The sequence below is a fragment of the Saccostrea cucullata genome, unplaced genomic scaffold (genome assembly GCF_032062105.1).
Source record: "Saccostrea cucullata isolate Sc308-1 unplaced genomic scaffold, CSIRO_AGI_Scuc_v1 ctg169, whole genome shotgun sequence".
Taxonomy (NCBI): domain Eukaryota; kingdom Metazoa; phylum Mollusca; class Bivalvia; order Ostreida; family Ostreidae; genus Saccostrea; species Saccostrea cuccullata.
In genome coordinates this window covers 312,715-327,881 of record NW_026933727.1, presented here as the reverse complement: position 1 = coordinate 327,881, position 15,167 = coordinate 312,715, and the positions used below count along the sequence as shown (strand labels likewise).

Sequence of the window (15,167 nt, the reverse complement as noted above, 5' to 3'; positions counted from 1 at the left end):
CACTATCTTTCATCCAATTCAAGAATGATGTCAAATCAACTTATTCAAAAATAGTGGGAAAATATTTGTTCCGTACCACTATTGAATATTTTGTACTGTCAGAAAAGTGGATCCTCCATTATGTGATCCCTTCTTAGTCTAGCGGTATTCCCCTTGTGTCTCTCAATTATTTTCTATTTAAAGACACAGACACAAAATTAGTACAGGAAAACAAAAGGTAATATTACTCAAATACGTTTTCCAATTGAAAGTTCAGAAGAGAAATCAAATTAAGTCAACAAAGCTTACACACCTTTTTCTTCTTTTCCTTAGTGAGGCTGAAGATTTTCAATTCTCTTGTTTCTTCTTGTGAAGGGACTGTTCTCCTTTAGTAATGATGTCCAATAAACTCCTCTGCCTGTGAACATTGGAGAAATGAATCTTTAATAAAGATACTTTGTTACTTTTGATATTAATAGCCCAAATGAGAATTTCAGAATAATAATCAATTTTTCCGCATAAAGTTCCTTACCACTTTGGAGAATGATGTACATTTTGCATAGTGGGTCCTCAGAAAGGACATTTCTTCGTCTGTAGGCATCCACTTGAGTTCCTCCATTGCCCCTGCCCCTGTTAAGAATTAGAAACTGACACCAAATTTGTACAGAGTTCAAAAATGAGGGATTATTTTTTTAAATAAACGAATACGAGAATGCTAGTTATGTTAGAAAAAGTAGTAAGGGGACAGAAGACAAAACAGACAAAAGAAACATATTAGCTTACCTCATGTCTGGATTTCAAGACAAATCCAAACCTTTTTCTTGACTCCTTGACTGATCCGTGTCGTTCATTGGCCAGCTACTCAACATCCTATCAATTAAATATCAATAATTCAAACTGGACACAGTTAAGCCATGTGGAAACAATTACTAAAAAAATTAAGGGATTAAGAAAAAGGAGAGAGAGAGAGAGAGAGAGCAAATTAATCGTATTTTCTTTTCGAGTTCAATGTGGCACACAGTTAAAGTCATATAACAATATCTAAATAAAACATTGGAAGGAAAAGATAGTAAATCATACCTTTTGCTCTGAGGTAGGCAGCAATTGATCAGGGACAATACTCTTTACTGCAGGTTGAAGTCAGCAAAACTCGCCCTCTTCTAAGACAGTGAAATAAAGTTCAGATTAATGACTATTTCCAACTAAGAGTGGATGAGAAATTGAAAAAGTCAACATTGCATATTCATCTCCATCTAATTACCAATACTGTAGCTTAAGTTGATCCTTTTTCTCCAGTTTCTTCTTGTGGAGAGTCTACATTCCAATTGGAAATGGTGTCCAATCCATTCTTCTTCTGTGAACATTGAACAAATGGAGGTTTAAATAAGGACACCTTGTATTTCTTCCAAGTAGAATGTCAGATTAACTAATTTAAAAATAGAAGGAAAATATTTGTTCCTTACCACTATAGTATATTTTGTACTGTTAGCAAAGTGGATCCTCCAAGTTTTCCCTTCTTAGTCTAGTGGTATCCCCTTGTGTCTCTCCATTACTTGTGCTATATAAAAAATAGACACAGACACAAAATTAGTACAAGGAAAACAAAAGGTCATATTACTCATATGTTTTCCAATTGAAAGTTCAGAAGAGAAAACAAATTAACTCAACAAGGTTTACACTGCTGTTTCTTCTTGTCCTTAGTGAAGCTGAAGTTTTTCAATTTTCTTGTTTCTTCTTGTGAAGGGACTGTTCTCCTTTAGTAATATTGTCCAATAAACTCCTCTGCCTGTGAACATTGGAAAAATTAATCTTTACTAAAGATACTTTGTCGCCATCAATATAAAAAGCCCAAATGAGAATTACAGAATAATAATCAATTTTTCCCAAATAAAGTTCCTTACCACTTTGGAGAATGATGTACACTTTGCATAGTGGATCCTCAGAAAGGACCTTTCTTCGTCTGCAGGCATCCACTTATGGAGTTCCTCCATTGCCCCTGCCCCTGTTAAGAATTAGAAACTGACACCAAATTAGTACAGAGTTCAAAAATGAGGGATTATTTTTTACAATACACGAATACGAAAATGCTAGTTATGTTAGATAGAGTAGTGAGGGGACAGAAGACAAAACAGACAAAAGAAACATATTAGCTTACCTCATGTCTGGATTTCAAGACAAATCCAAACCTTTTCTTGACTCCTTGTCTGATTCGCGTCTTTCATTGGCCAGCTACTCAACATCCTATGAATAAAATATCAATAATTCAAACTGGACACAGTTAGGCCATGTGAAAACAATTACAAAAAATTAAAGTATCAAGAGGGAGAGCAAATTAATCGTATTTTCTTTTTGAGTTCAATGTGGCACACAGTTAAAGTCATATAACAATATGTAAATAAAAACTGGAAGGAAAAGAAAGTAAACCATACCTATTGTTCTGAGGTAGGCTGTAGCTGATCGGGGACAATGCTCTTTTCTGCATGTTGAAGTCAGCAAAAATCGCCTTCATCTAAGACAGTAATATAAAGTTCACATTAATGACTATTTCCAATTGAGAGTGCAAAACAAATTGAAAAAGGTCATCAATGCACATACATCTGCATCTAATTACCAATATGTAGCTTAAGTTGATCCTTTTTCTCCAGTTTCCTTTTTGTGGAGAGTCTACACTCCATTTTGGAAATGGTGTCCAATACAATCTTCTGCTGTGAACATTGAACAAATAGGTTAAATAAACTAATTCAAAAACAGAGGGAAAATATTTGTTCGTTACCACTATTGTATATATTTTGTACTGTTAGCAAAGTGGATCCTCCGAGTGGTTGAACTGAATTGAACATATTTTATTGAACATAGTCAAAAAGATTGGACACAAGTTCAGTGACTTAGATAGTCCTCTCTTAATACATTTTCTAAAATTACCAAAATTAAAAAAAACCCATAAAATTATATATATGGTATACTACATACGTTGTATACATCGAAGTGGTCCCTTCTCAGTCTATTGGTATGACCCTTGTGTCCCTCCATTACTTGTGCTATATAAAGAATAGACATCGACACAAAATTAGTACAGGGAAACATCAGGTCATATTGCTCATACATTTTCCAATTGAAAGTTCAGAAGAAAAATCGAATTAAATCAACAAGGCTTACACATCTATTTCTTAGTGAAGAAGTTTTTCAATTCACTTGTTTCCTCTTGTGAAGGGACTGTTCTCCAGTTTGAGTTGCTTATGATGTTTCCTAAGATCTTCTACCTTTGAACATTAAAAAAATGGATCTTTACAAAAGATACTTTGTCTTCATTGAAATAAATAAGCCAAATGAGTATTGTATTACAGAACAATAATCAATTTATCCCACAAAAAGTTCCTTACCACTCTGACGAATGATGAACACTTTGCATAGTGGATCCTCAAATTAAATCAAGGGCTTTTCAAGTGAAAGCTGAAGTTTTACAATTCTCTTGTTTCTTCTTGTGAAGGGACTGTTCTCCTTTAGTAATGATGTACAATAAACTCCTCTGCCTGTGAACATTGAAAAAATAGATCTTAACTAAAGATACTTTGTCACCATTGAGATAAATAACCCAAATGAATACGACAGAATAACAATCAATTTTTCCATATAAAGTTCCTTACCACTTTGGAGAATGATGTACACTTTGCCCTCCGTTGCCTCCAATGCCCCTGCCCCTGTCCAGGATTAGAAACTGACACAAAATTAGTACAGAGTTCAAAAATGAGGGATTATTTTTTACAATACACGAATACGAAAATGCTAGTTATGTTAGAAAGAGTAGTGAGGGGACAGAATATAAAACAGACAAAAGAAACATATTAGCTTACCTCGTGTCTGGATTTCAAGACAAATCCAAACCTTTTCTGGACTCCTTGACTGAATTGTGTCTTTCATTGGCCAGCTACTCAACATCCTATCAATTAAATATCAATATTTCAAACTGGACACAGTTAAGCCATGTGGAAACAATTACGTTTTAAAAAATTAAGGGATTAAGAAAAACAAGAGAGAGAGAGAGCAAATTATTCAGATTTTCTTTTCGAGTTCAATGTGGCACACAGTTAAAGTCATATAACAATATGTGAATAAAACATTGGAAGGAAAAGAGAGTAAACCATACCTATTGTTTTGAAGTAGGCAGTTGTTGAGCTGGGACAATGCTCTTTACTGCAGGTTGAAGTCAGCAAAACTCGCCCTCTTCTAAGACAGTGAAATAAAGATCAGATGAATGACTATTTCCAACTGAGAGTGGATGAGAAATTGAAAAAAGTCAACATTGCATATTCATCTACATCTAATTACCAATACTTAAGCTTAAATTGATACCCTTTCTACAGTTTCTTCTTGTAGAGAGCCTACACTCCAACTGGAAATAGTGTCCAATCCATTCTTCTTCTGTGAACATTGCAAATGGATGTTTTAATAAGGACACTTTGTATTTCATCCAAGTAGACTGTCAGATAAACTTATTTAAAAATACAGGAAAAATGTTTGTTCCTTACCACTATAGTATATTTTATACTGTAAGCAAAGTGGATCCTCCAAGTGGTCCCTTCTTAGGCTAGCGGTATTCCCCTTGTGTCACACCATTACTTGTGCTATATAAAGAATAGACACCGACACAATATAAGTACAAGAAAACAATACGTCATATTGCTCATATACGTTTTCCAATTGAAAATTCAGAAGAGAAATAAAATTAAGTCAACAAGGCTTACACACCTGTTTCTTCTTTTCCTTAGTGAAGCTGAAGTTTTTCAATTCTCTTGTTTCTTCTTGTGAAGGGACTGTTCTCCTTTAGTAATGATGTCCAATAAACTCCTCTGCCTGTGAACATTGAAGAAATGAATCTTTAATAAAGATACTTTGCCACTATTGATATAAATAGCCCAAATGAAAATTACCAAATAATAATCAATTTTTCAATTTAAAGTTCCTTACCACTTTGGACAATGAAGTACACTTTGCATAGTGGATCATCAGAAAGAACCTTTCTTTGTCTGGAGGCACCCACTTGAGTTCCTCAATTGCCCCTGCCCCTGTTAAGGATAGAAACTGACACCAAATTAGTACAGAGTTCAAAAATGAGGGACATTTTTTACAATACACGAATATGAAAATGCTAGCAATGTTAGAAAGAGTAGTGAGGGGAAAGAAGACAAAACAGACAAAAGAAATATGTCAGCTTACCTCGTGTCTGCAAGACAAACCCAAACCTTTACTGGACTCCTTGACTGATTCATGTCTTTCATGGGCTAGCAACTCAACATCCTATAAATAAAATATAAATAGTTCATACTGGACACAGTTAAGCCATGTGGAAACAATTACGAAAAATTAAGGTGTGTATATATATAGCGAAAGAGAGCAAATTAATCTTATTTTCTTCTTGATTTCAATGTGACACACAGTTAAAGTCATATAACAATACATAAATAAAATGAAAAGAAAAAGAGATTAAACAATACCTTTTGTTCTGAGGTGACAGTAGTTGATCAGGGACAATGCTCTTAACTGCAGGTTGAAATCAGCAAAACTCGCCTTCTTCTAAAATGGTGACATGAAGTTCACATTAATGACTATTTCCAATTGAGAGTGCATAACAAATTCAATCAAGTCAACAATGCACTTACATCTGCATCTAAATAGCAATACTGTAGCTTAAGCTGATCCTTTTTCTCCAGTTTTTCTTGTGGAGAGACTACTATCCAATTTGAAATGGTGTCCAATCCATTCTTTTTCTGCTGCAAACAATGAACAAATTGAGGTTAAAATAGGGACACTTTGAATTTCATTCAAGTAGGATGACAAATCAACTAATTCAAATATGGAGGGAAAATATTTGTTCCTTACCACTATAGTATATTTTGTACAGTTAGCAAAGTGGATCCTCCGAGTGGTCTCATCTTAGTATAGCGGTTTTCCCCTTGTGTCCCCATTACTTGTTCCATATAAGAAATAGACACCGACATAAAATTAGTACAAAATTTCATATTACTTATATGTTTTCCAACTGAAAGTTCAGAAGAGAAATCAAATTAAATCAACAAGGCTTCTTCTTTTCCTTAGTGAAGCTGAAGTTTTTCAATTCTCTTGTTTCTTCTTTTAAAGGGACCGTTCTCCTTAGTAATAATGTCCAATAAACTCCTCTGTCTGTGAACATTGAGGAAATGAATCTTTACTAAAGATACTTTGTCACCATTGAAATAAGTACCCCAAATAAATATTACAGAATAATAATCAATTTTTCCCAAAAAAAGTTCCTTACCTCTTTGGAGAATGATGTACACTTTGCATAGTGGATCCTCAGGAAGGACCTTTCTTCGTCTGGAGTTAACCACTTGAGTTCCTCTATTGCCCCTGCCCCTCTACAGGATAGAAACTGACACCAAATAAGTACAGAGTTCAAAAATGAAGAATTATTTTTTTTTAAATACACAAATACGAAAATGCAAGTCATATTAGAAAGAGTAGTGAGGGGACAGAAGACAAAACAGACAAAAGAAACATATTAGCTTACCTCGTGTCTGGATTTCAAGACAAACCCAATCCTTTTTCTTGACTCCTTGACTGATTCGCGTCTTTCATTGGCCAGCTACTCAACATCCTAAAAATTATACGTCAATAATTCAAACTGGACACGGTTAAGCAATGTGGATACAATTATGAAAAAGTAAGGTATTAAGGAAGAAAAGAGAGAAAGAGATCAAATTAATCATATTTTCTTTTCGAGTTCAAAGTGGTACACAGATACAGTCATCTACCCGTATGTAAATAAAAAATTGGTGGGAAAAGAGAGTAAACCATACCTATTGTTTTGAGGTTGGCATTAGTTGATCAAGGACAATGCTCTTTACTGCAGGTTTAAGTCAGCAAAACTCGCTATCTTCTAAGACAGTAAAAACAAAGTTCAGATTAATAACGTTTTCCAATTGACAGTGCATGAGAAATTGAATCAGATCAACAATGCACATACATTTGCTTCTAATTACCAAAACTGTAGCTTAAGTTGTTCCTTTTCCTCCAGTGTCTTCTTGTGGAGAGTCTACACTCCATTTTGGAAATAGTGTCCAATCCATTCTTCTGCTGTAAACATTGATAAATGGAGGTTTAAGTAAGTACACTTTGTCTTTCATTCAAGTAGGATGTCAAATGAACTAATTCAAAAATAGAGGAAAAATATTGGTTCCTTACCATTGTAGTATATTTTGTACTGCTAGTAAAGTGGATCCTTCAAGTGGCCTTTTCTTAGTGTAGTGGTATTCCCCTTCTCTCCCTAAATTATGTGTGCTATATAAAGAATAGAAACCAACTCAAAAATAGTACAGGAAAACAAAAGATCATACTGCTCATACGTTTTCCAATTGAGAGTTCAGAAGAGAAATCGTGAACATTGGAGAAATGGATCTTTATAAAAGATGCTTTGTCTTCATTGAAATAAATTAGCCAAATGAGTATTGTATTACAGAGTAATAATCAATTTATACAAAAATAGTTCCCTACCACTTTGCAGAATGATGTGCACTTTGCATAGTGGATCCTCGGAAAGAACATTTTTTCGTATGGAGGCACCCACTTATGGAGTTCCTCCATTGCCCCTGCCCCTGTTAAGGATAGAAACTGACACCAAATTAGTACAGAGTTGAAAGATGAAGAATTTTTTTAAATGCAAGAATACGAAAATGCTAGTTATGTTAGAAAGAGTAGTGAGGGGACAGAAGAAAAAACAGACAAAAGAAACATATTAGCTTACCTCGTGTCTGGATTTCAGGACAAACCCAATCCTTTTCTGGACTCCTTGACTGATTCGCGTCTTTCATTTGCCAGTTACTCAACATCCTAAAAATCAAATGTTAATAATTCAAACTAAAGACGGTAAAGCCATGTGGAAAGTATTTCTAAAAATTAAGGTATTAAGGAAGAGAAGAGAGAGAGTAAATTAATCGTATTTTCTTTTGGAGTTCAATGTGGTACAAAGTTAAAGTCATATACCCGTATGTAAATAAATATTGGAAGCAAAAGACAGTAAACCATACCTATTGTTCTGAGGAAGGCAGTATTTGATCGGGGACAATGCTCTTTACTGCAGTTTGAAATCAGCGAAAATCGCCTTCTTCTTGGACAGTAATACAAAGTTCAGATTAATAACGTTTTCCAAATGAGAGTGCATGAGAAATTGAATGAGGTCAACAATACACATACATCTGCATCTTATTACCAATACTGTAGCTTACGTTGTTCCTTTTTCTCCAGTTTTTTTCTTCTGGAGAGTCTACACTCCATTTTGAAAATAGTGTTCAATCCATTCTTCTGCTGTAAACATTGATCAAATGGAGGTTTAAGTAAGTACACTTTGTCTTTCATTCAAGTAGGTTGTCAAACCAACTAATTCAAAAATAGAGGGAAAATATTGGTTCCTTACCATTGTAGTATCTTTTGCACTGCTAGTAAAGTGGATCCTTCAAGTGGCCTTTTCTTAGTCTAGTGGTATTCCCCTTGTGTCCCTTAATTACGTGTGCTATATAAAGAATAGAGAACTCAAAAATAGTACAGGAAAACAAGAGGTCATACTGCTTATACGTTTTTCAACTGATAGTTCAGAAGAGAAATCGAATTAAATAAACAAGGCTTACACACCTGTTTCTTCTATTCCTTAGTGAAGCTGAAGATTTTCAATTCTCTTGTTTCGTCTTGTGAGCTGACTGTTCTCCATTTGGGAATGATGTCCAATATATTCCTCTGCCTGTGAACATTGGAGAAATGGATCTTTATAAAAGATACTTTGTCTTCATTGAAATAAATAAGACAGATGAGTATTGTTTTACAGAGTAATAATCAATTTATCTAAAAATAGTTCCCTACCACTTTGGAGAATGTTGTACACTTTGCATAGTGGATCCTTGGAAAGGACATTTTTTCGTATGGAGGCACCCATTTGAGTTCTTCCATTGCCCCTGCCCCTGTTAAGGATAGAAACTGACACCAAATTAGTACAGAGTTCAAAGATGAAGAATTGTTTTTTTAATACAAGAATACGAAAATGCTAGTTATGTTAGAAAGATTAGTGAGGGGACAGAAGAAAAAACAGACAAAAGAAACATATTAGCTTACCTCATGTCTGGATTTTAAGACAAATCCAAACCTTTTCTGGACTCCTTGACTGATTCGCGTCTTTCACTGGCCAGTTACTCAACATCCTAAAAATTAAATGTTAATAATTTAAACTGGACACGGTTAAGCAATGTGGATACAATTACTAAAAATTAAGGTATTAAGGAAGAGAAGAGAGAGAGAGAGCAAATTAATTGTATTTTCTTTTTGAGTTCAATGTGGTACACAATTAAAGTCATATACCCGTATGTAAATAAATATTGGAAGCAAAAGACAGTAAACCATACCTATTGTTCTGAGGTAGGCAGTAATTGATCGGGAACAATGCTCTTTACTGCAGGTTGAAATCAGCGAAAATCGCCTTCTTCTTAGACAGTAATACAAAGTTCAGATTAATAACGTTTCCAAATGAGAGTGCATGAGAAATTGAATTAGGTCAACAATACACATACATCTGCATCTTATTACCAATACTGTAGCTTTCTAAGTTGATCCTTTTTCTCTAATTTCTTCTTGTGGAGAGTCTACACTCCATGTTGGAAATAGTGTTCAATCCATTCTTCTGCTGTAAACATCCAACAAATCGAGGTTTAAGTAAGTGCACTTTGTCTTTCACTCAAATAGGTTGTCAAATCAACTAATTCAAAAATAGAGGGAAAATATTGGTTCCTTACCATTGTAGTATATTTCGTAATGCTACTAAAGTGGATCCTCCAAGTGGCCTTTTCTGAGTCTAGTGGTATTCCCCTTGTGTCCCTCAATTACGTGTGCTATATAAAGAATAGAAACCAACTCAAAAATAGTACAGGAAAACATACTGCTCATACGTTTCCAACTGAGAGTTCAGAAGAGAAATCGAATTAAGTAAACAAGGCTTACACACCTGTTTCTTCTATTCCTTAGTGAAGCTGAAGATTTTCAATTCTCTTGTTTCGTCTTGTGAGCTGACTATTCTCAATTTGGTAATGATGTCCAATATATTCCTCTGCCTGTGAACTTTGGAGAAATGGATCTTTATAAAAGATACTTTGTCTTCATTGAAATAAATAAGCCAAACGAGTATTGTATTAAAGAGTAATAAACAATTTATCCAAAAATAGTTTCCCTACCGCTTTGGAAAATGATGTACACTTTGTATAGTGGATCCTCTGAAAGGACCTTTCTTCGTCTGGAGTCACCATCTTGAGTTCTTCTATTGCCCCTGCCCCTGTTAAGGATAGAAACTGACACCAAATTATTACAGAGTTCAAAAATGAGGAATTACTTTTAACAATACACGAATAGAAAATGCTAGTTATGTTAGAAAGAGTAGTGAGAGGACAGAAGACAAAACAGAGAAAAGAGACATATTAGCTTACCTCGTGTCTGGATTTCAGGACAAATCCAAACCTTTTCTGGACTCCTTGACTGATTTGCGTCTTTCATTGGCCAGCTTCTTAACATCCTATCAATTAAATATCAATAATTCAAACTGGACATAGTTAAGCCATATGGAAACAATTACGAAAAATTAAGGGATTAAGAAAAACGAGAGAGAGAGAGCAAATTAATCATATTTTCTTTTCGAGTTCAATCTGACACACAGTTAAAGCCATATAACAATATGTAAATAAAACATTGGAAGGAAAAGAGAGTAAACCATACCTATTGTTCTGAGGTAGGCAGTAGTTGATCGGGGACAATGCTCTTTACTGCAGGTTGAATTCAGCAAAACTCGCCCTCTTCTAAGTTAGTGAAATAAAGTTCAGATTAATGACTATTTCCAACTGAGAGTGGATGAGGAATTGAAAAAAGTCAACATTACATATTCATCTCCATCTAATTACCAATACTTTAGCTTAAGTTGATCTTTTTTCTACAGTTTCATCTTGTGGAGAGTCTACATTCCAATTGGAAATGGTGTCAAATCCATTCTTCTTCTGTGAACATTGAAAATGGATGTTTTAATAAGGACACTTATTATTTCATTTAAGTAGAATGTCAGATTAACTAATTTAAAAATAGAGGAAAAATGTTTGTTCCTTACCACTATAGTATATTTTGTACTGTTAGCAAAGTGGATTCTCCAAGTGGTCCCTTCTTAGGATAGCGGTATTCCCTTGTGTCCCACCATTACTTGAGCTATATAAAGAATAGACACAGACACAATATTAGTACAGGAAAACAATACGTCATATTAATCATACCTTTTCCAATTCAAAGTTCAGAAGAGAAATAAAATTAAGTCAACAAGGCTTACACGCCCGTTTCTTCTTTTCCTTAGTGAAGCTGAAGTTTTTCAATTCTCTTGTTTCTTCCTGTGAAGGGACTGTTCTCCTTTAGTAATGATGTCCAATAAACTCCTCTGCCTGTGAGCATTGAAGAAATGGATATTTACTAAAAATACTTTGTCACTATTGATATAAATAGCCCAAATGAGAATTACAGAATAATAATCAATTTTTCCGCTTAAAGTTCCTTACCACTTTGGAGATTGAGGTACACTTTGCATAGTGGGTCCTCAGAAAGAACATTTCGTCTTGAGGCACCCACTTGAGTTCCTCCATTGCCCATGCCCCTGTTAAGAATAGAAACTGACACCAAATTAGTACAGAGTTCAAAAATGAAGAATTTTTTTGTTTTAAAATACACGAATACGAAAATGCTAGTTATGTTAGAAATAGTAGTAAGGGACAGAAGAAAAAAACAGACAAAAGAAACATATTAGCTTACCTCATGTCTGGATTTTAAGACAAATCCAAACCTTTTCTTGTCTCCTTGACTGATTCGCGTCTTTCATTGGCCAGCTACTCAACATCCTAAAAATCAAATGTTAATAATTCAAACTAAAGACGGTTAAGCCATGTGGATACAATTACGAAAAATTAAGGTATTAAGGAAGAGAAGAGAGAGAGAGAGTAAATTAATCATACTTTCTTTTGGAGTTCAATGTGGTACGCAGTTAAAGTCATCTACCCGTATGTAAATAAAATTGGAAGCAAAAGAAAGTAAACCATACCTATTGTTCTGAGGTAGGCAGTAATTGATCGGGGACATTGCTCTTTACTGCAGGTTGAAATCAGCAAAAATCGCCTTCTTCTATGACAGTGATACAAAGTTCTGATTAATAACGTTTTCCAACTGAGAGTGCATGAGAAATTGAATGAGGTCAACAATACACATACGTCTGCATCTTATTACCAATACTGTAGCTTATATTGATCCTTTTTCTCCAGTTTCTTCTTCTGGAGAGTCTACACTCCGTTTTGGAAATGGTGTTCAATCCATTCTTCTGCTGTGAACATTGAACAAATGGAGGTTTAAATAAGGACACTGTCTTTCATCCAAGTAGGATGTCAAATCAACTTATTCAAAAATAGAGGGAAAATATTTGTTTCTTACCATTGTAGTATATTTTGTACTGCTCGTAAAATGGATCCTTCAAGTGGCCTTTTCTGAGTCTAGTGGTATTCCCCTTGTGTCCCTCAATTACGTGTGCTATATAAAGAATAGAAACCAACTCAAAAATAGTACAGGAAAAAACAAGAGGTCATACTGCTGAACGTTTTCCGATTGAGAGTTCAGAAGAGAAATCGAATTAAGTAAACAAGGCTTACACACCTGTTTCTTCTATTCCTTAGTGAAGCTGAAGTTTTTCAATTCTCTTGTTTCTTCCAGTCAATGACTGTTCTCCATTTGGTAATGATGTCCAATATATTCCTCTGTCGGTGAACATTGGCGAAATGGATCTTTATAAAAGATACTTTGTCTTTATTTAAATAAATAAGCCGAATGAGTATTGTATTGCAGAGTAATAATCAATTTATCCAAAAATTGTTCCCTACCACTTTGGAGAATGATGTACACTTTGCATAGTGGATGCTCAAAAAGGACCTTTCTTCGTCTGGAGGCACCCACTTGAGTTCCTCCATTGCCCCTGCCCCTGTTAAGGATAGCAACTGACACCAAATTAGTACAGAGTTCAAAGATGAAGAATTTTTTTTAAATACAAGAATACGAAAATGCTATTTATGTTAGAAAGAGTAGTGAGGGGACAGAAGACAAAACATACAAAAGAAACATATTAGGTTACCTTATGTCTGGATTTTAAGACAAATCCAAACCTTTTCTGGACTACTTGACTGATGTTTGCCTTCTTTCGTTGGCCTGTTACTCAATATCCTGTAAATTAAATATCAGTAATTCAAAATGAATACATGGATAGGTCATGTAGAAAGAAGTACGAAAATTCAAGAGATTAAGGAAGAGCAAAATTTATTGCATTTCCTTTTAGAGTTCAATGTGGCAGACAGTTGAAGTCAGCTAAAACGTAGATAATCAAGATTATGAAGCTCACCTCGACGAATGTCATTCGTTTAAGTAATTGAAAATTCACATCATATTTTCTTTATAGTTATATGCATCCTTGAAGTTCTGTTTAAGTAGGACTTATAGTTCATTTACAATTGACCTATTCACTAATCAAGAAAATGTCTTTCATTTCCTACATCTGAAGCAAGTCTGAATTGTCTATCCTTAGATGCACCATCCAGAGTTACTTCAATAACATTATATGTACCCTAGCCACTCATCTGGAAAATGTAGGTCAGATCCAGCATCCGAAGCAAGTCTGGTAGAGCCCTTCCCTATGTGCATTATCCAAGCAAGTTTGGTCCAGGTAGGGCTTATAGTTACTTTGGAATAGACCTACTACCTACTCCAAAACCTTTAAACTGGTCACTCATCAAGAAAATGTATGTCAGATATTGCATCCGAAGCAAGTCTGGTAGTGTCATTCCCTAGATACATCATCTTTGCAAGTTTGGTCCAGGTAGGGTTAATATTTACTTGGGAATGGACCTGCTCCAAACACGAGACACAGAAACTGACACAAAATTAGTACAGGAAAACAGAAGGTCATATAACTGATAGTTTTCCGAATGAAAGTGATGACGAGAAATTGAATGAGATAAACAAGGCTTACACGTCTGATTTTACTTTTCCTTAGAGAAGCTAAAGTTGGTCAATACTATTCTGTTTCTTCTTGTAAAGGAGCTGTTCTCCAACTGGTAGTGATGTCCAAACCCCCATCCTCCTTTTCCTTTGAACAAAGAATAAATGAATATTTAAAAGAGATGCTTCAACTTTATCGAAATCAACAGGCCACACAAAGTGTTACAGAATGATCAACTAATTCAGAAAAAAAAATTCCTTACTAATTTGTCTTTTGATGAACTGTCAGTGTAGTAGATTTTTGGAATGATCCCTTCTTAGTTTGCGCGGCGGCCATCCTGTATCCTTATGTCATTGCCTGCGCTCCTATTTAAGATATTAACTGACACAAAATTAGTACAGTACCAAGTTCAAAACCAACAAGAAAAATATACGTTTCATAAAATGTCTTAAAATAAAAAATAAAATGAAATTTCAATTAGGGATAAGTTAGTATAGATAAAACACATTCAAACGTATTAATAAAAATTAACAGAGGTATTACGATTTTTTTTTCAATTAAAATATAATTTAGTTCGGAAATCACATGTATAAATTAAAAGAACTAAAAATAAATCTACGGGAAAAAGCTTGTTCTGATTCCACTTTTTAATGTTTATAACAACTAAAAAGATACTTTAAAATGTGGGGAAAAAATATGCAAGTTAATTATATGTCAGTACAATGTAACAATACTGACTCCTGAAAATAACCAATAAAAATTTCCATTTATTGAACAATATAATTGCAGGTCTAGAAATGTATGTTTTGTGGAGATTCATACATATAAATACCCTTAATAAAATTTACAAATAACGAACCAAAGTACAGTTTAAAATTTCAATAAAATGCCAAGAAAAAAATTGGAAGTTTGGAAACCTGCTTGTACATGTATAAAACATAGTGCAAATCTGTAGAAATATTTAATTAAAACCAAGAAAGATAAAAAAAAAATTTAAAGGGGGGGGGGGGGTGAAAGTGCAAGTTTTTAAATGTAAAGTATATTGAATGTAAATTAGGAAATGCAAGTTTGGTAAGTGCATGGGTTGAATGGGTAGGTTGAATGAGCATGCAAGTTTGGT

The 15,167-nt window shown here is 34.3% G+C and overlaps 2 long non-coding RNA genes across 13 annotated transcripts; both read right to left on the bottom strand.

Annotated features, from left to right (window-relative positions):
* Nucleotides 1-367: 367 nt before the first annotated feature.
* On the bottom strand, nt 368-12,809 carry LOC134239183 (uncharacterized). 12 transcript variants are annotated; one of them, XR_009986158.1, is made up of 14 exons: nt 12,713-12,809; nt 12,496-12,591; nt 12,295-12,388; nt 10,759-10,838; nt 6,524-6,610; nt 4,945-5,058; nt 4,724-4,830; nt 2,994-3,017; nt 1,443-1,514; nt 1,241-1,333; nt 1,060-1,139; nt 763-837; nt 512-609; nt 368-397 (listed from the first exon to the last, which is right to left on the bottom strand). It is a non-coding gene; the product is annotated as an uncharacterized LOC134239183 (long non-coding RNA). The 12 variants fall into 12 exon arrangements; XR_009986159.1 differs by having other exon boundaries at nt 371-420; XR_009986156.1 differs by lacking the exons at nt 368-397; nt 512-609; nt 4,945-5,058 and adding an exon at nt 6,272-6,369 and having other exon boundaries at nt 647-837.
* On the bottom strand, nt 1,736-2,633 carry LOC134239185 (uncharacterized). The gene is made up of 4 exons (XR_009986164.1): nt 2,591-2,633; nt 2,409-2,488; nt 1,881-2,208; nt 1,736-1,765 (listed from the first exon to the last, which is right to left on the bottom strand). It is a non-coding gene; the product is annotated as an uncharacterized LOC134239185 (long non-coding RNA).
* Nucleotides 12,810-15,167: the final 2,358 nt, after the last annotated feature.